The sequence below is a fragment of the Triticum aestivum genome, chromosome 2B (genome assembly GCF_018294505.1).
Source record: "Triticum aestivum cultivar Chinese Spring chromosome 2B, IWGSC CS RefSeq v2.1, whole genome shotgun sequence".
Lineage (NCBI taxonomy): Eukaryota > Viridiplantae > Streptophyta > Magnoliopsida > Poales > Poaceae > Triticum > Triticum aestivum.
Genome location: NC_057798.1, coordinates 777189993 through 777193842, shown reverse-complemented (window position 1 = coordinate 777193842; position 3850 = coordinate 777189993). Strand labels below are relative to the sequence as shown.

The following is a 3850-nucleotide window of genomic DNA, read 5'->3' as shown; positions in this document are numbered from 1 at the left end:
TTTTCCTTCTTTAGCAAGTCAAAATGAATTTCTTTTTCATCCAGATGTACTCTGCGTGTATATGCTGTTCACTTTTGTTTGCATTAATTATTTTCCTTCTTTAGCAAGTAAAAATTAATTATTTCTTCGTTTGGATGAAGCGATAACTCTTCACTTTGAAAGCTTTGAATTAGTACAGGCTCGTATAGCCTATCTATCTAGAGGTAATCCTAGGCACGTATTAAAAACTTTCCAAACATTTCAGATGATTACTGGCCTATATAACCCCGAGCGTGCAGCAGATGCTGGACATCACTTGTGTTGCACACACCATCCACTCATGGCGATTGGCTTGCCATCCACTGGTCATTTCGTGCTCCTCACCATCCTCATCTGCCTCCTCGTCCATCATTGTAGTGCAGTGTATGACGTCGAGTCAACCGCTGAGTCGGGGAAGCTGATATCGGCCCAGCTAAAGCTCGTCGGCGGGTCGACAGAATTTGGGCCTGATGTGAAGAGTCTCACCCTAACCGCAAGGCAAGTGTGTTTGATGTTTCATTTCAATCAACTAGCTAGATAAGTTGGTTCTTGCTCACATATTTAATTTGCTATGACAACGGCAGTCTTGAGACAGACAGCCGGCTACGCGTGCGCATCACCGATGCTGACCATCGGCGATGGCAGGTTCCCCAAGACGTCATCCCACGCCCAGCGCCTGGGCCGCAGCCAAAGGACGTCTTGCTCAACTCACCGGGCAATCCCTCCATGCCGAGCAATAGCACCATGTCAAGTGCGTCTTCGGACCTGACCTTCACCATCCACGCCAGCCCGTTCCGCTTCACGGTCTCCCGTCGCTCCACCGGCGACACCCTTTTTGACACTTCCGCCAACCTTGTCTTCAAGGACCGGTACGTTACAAGTGTTCCATGCATTGCTATGTTATCTGGTGTAGCTTAATTAGTTGATCCGCAAGTAGATCGATGTAAATCGATACCATGGTCTGTAAATAGGAAGTGGTCGATGGGTGTGAAATTGGAGGTGACATCGGCGCTGCCGGCTAACAGAGCATCCCTGTATGGGCTCGGCGAGCAGAAAAAAGAGACGTTCCGCCTACAACACAATGACACTTTCACGCTGTGGAACGGGGACGTGACGTGGTCCGACCAACCGGACCTCAACCTCTACGGCTCGCATCCGTTTTACATGGACGTGCGCTCCGGCGGTGCCGCGCATGGCGTGCTCCTCTTGAACAGCAACGGGATGGACATATTGTACGGCGGATCCTACGTCACCTACAAGGTGATCGGTGGCGTGCTAGACTTCTACTTCTTCGCCGGTCCCTCGCCGCTCGACGTCGTGGACCAGTACACGCAGCTCATCGGCCGCCCTGCCCCCATGCCCTACTGGTCATTCGGTACGAGTACCTTCTTGGTAGGCATATATGCACATGCTCTGTTCTGCTACGCTCACTCGATCTTGCACTTGTAGGGTTCCACCAGTCCAGGTATGGCTACAAGAACGTGGCTGATCTGGATGGCGTGGTCGCCGGCTACGCCAAGGCCAGGATCCCACTGGACGCGATCTGGTCGGACATCGACTACATGGACGGTTACCAGGACTTCACGCTGGATCCGGTGAACTATCCGTCCAAGCAGCTCCGGCCGTTCGCGGACCGGCTCCACAACAATAGCCAGAAATACGTGGTCACCCTACACCCGGCTATCAAACGGCAAGCAGCACCTCACGAGGACTTGTTCCTCAAGCGAAACGGCGCCAACCTGGTAGGCGAGGCGTGGCCAGGCGAGGTCTACTTCCTGGACTTCATGAGCCCGCGTAGCACCGAGTACTGGGCAAGAAAGATCTCTGAGTTTCGGCGGACCATCCCTGTGGATGGGCTATGGTGCGACATCAACGAGCCCTCCAACTTCAAGGAGTGGCAGCCTCTCAATCCGTTGGACGACCCGCCCTACCGCATCAACAACTCCGGCTTTCACCTTCCCATCAACTACAGGACCGTCCCGGTCTCCACGCTGCACTACAACGGCGTGGCCGAGTATGACGCGCACAATCTCTTCGGCCTCCTCCAGGCGCAGGCCACACACGCGCGCCTGGGACACCGCGCGCCGCCCCTTCGTGCTCAGCCGCTCTACCTTTGTGGGCTCCGGCCGTTACGCCGCGCACTGGACCGGCAACAATGTCGCGCGGTGGGACGAGCTTGCGCACTCCATCAACACCATCCTCAACTTTGGCCTCTTCGGCATCCCCATGACGGGCGCCGACATCTGCGGCTTCAACGGCAACACGACCCAGGAGCTCTGCAGCTGCTGGATTCAGCTTGGCGCATTCTACCCGTTCGCCAGGGCCCACGCAGAGAAGACAACCCTTCGGCGAGAGCTCTATGTGTGGGAGCCGACGGCACGGTCGGCGAGGAAAGCGTTGGGTATGCGGTACCGACTGCTCCCCTACATGTACACGCTAATGTACGAGGCGCACACGACGGGGGCGCCCATCGCGCGGCCACTCTTCTTCTCCTACCCGCAGGATGCCGACACCTATGGCGTGGACAGGCAGTTCCTGCTAGGCCGCGGCGTGCTTGTCTCTCCGGTGCTAGAGCCCGGTGCCACCACCGTGGTCGCCTATTTCCCGGCCGGCCGGTGGTTCAGTCTTTACGACTACTCCCTCGCCTACACCATGAAGGTCGGCAAGCGCGTGACCCTCCCGGCGCCGGCTGACTTGGCAAACGCGCACCTGGCCGGCGGCAACATCCTACTACTACAGCATGCGGGCCCAACAACGTCGGCCTCACGCCAAAGCGAGTTCCACCTCCTTGTGGCGCTCGCGGAGAATGGGACGGCCAGTGGGGAGCTGTTCTTGGATGACGGCGAGTCGCCGGAGATGGGCCATGTGGGAGGCAATTGGACCCTGGTGAGATTCAGCTGCGACAGGGAGGATAGCAAGGGCATGGTCACGACCAAGGTGAGTTCGCATGTGGTGCAGAACTCATACGCGCCGAGTCGGGCGCAGGTCATCGGCAAGGTGGTCTTTATGGGGCTGCAGTCGGCACCAAAGAGCTTCACTATCTATGTAAACAACGTTGAGCTCAAGGCAGCCCGCACCAAGTCCCGGACGGGCGGAGTCTTCAGCGTCAGCGGCCTGTCACTGGCAATCGGACAGAAGTTTGAGATAAAGCTCGTCATGTCGCATTAACATCGAAACCATTTGTGTGTAATTTTTGATCGGAATAAATAAAAATTTAAGATTGATAGTATCGTCTTCCAGTTCAAACGTGCATTCCTCCCTCTAGCGCCTTCCACTCTCATTTCATAAAAGCAAATATAGATATTCCAGTAGATGAAGATTAATGCATTGTGTTGTTCTAGAGAAAGATATTCTTTTTCAAGAAATATAGCTAATTCTTTTACATATCTTCAGGAGATTTGAGAGCTCTTTACTCTTTAGTCTGCCTGAACAAGGTTTTGATGTTTCCCTTTCAGAAAAGGAAGCAATCACAACAAGAGCATGGACAACAACTTATCATGTAAGATACTCCCTCCGTCCGAAAATATTTGTCATCAAAATAGACAAAAAGGGATGTATCTAGAACTAATATACATCTAGATACATCCTCGTTTATTCGTTTTGATGACAAGTATTTTCGGACGGAGGGAGTACTAATTTTGGTTCTTTTTAACTATGCCAGAATTACTTTGATCTTGACAAGTAGTGGGTGATAGCTTGGAAATTTAAGTATCGATTTCCCCTTAAATGTTAGTTGTAGGTAATTAAATGTTATTTGGAGATCTCTTCACCGTTTTATATCTAGTGGTGACCTATGTTTTCAAGGCGACGCCTAGGCGTCGAGGCGCCCCCC

General features: G+C 53.2%; 1 pseudogene; it reads left to right on the top strand.

Annotated features, from left to right (window-relative positions):
* Positions 1 to 319: 319 nt before the first annotated feature.
* On the top strand, positions 320 to 3186 carry LOC123042673 (probable alpha-glucosidase Os06g0675700; annotated as a pseudogene).
* Positions 3187 to 3850: the final 664 nt, after the last annotated feature.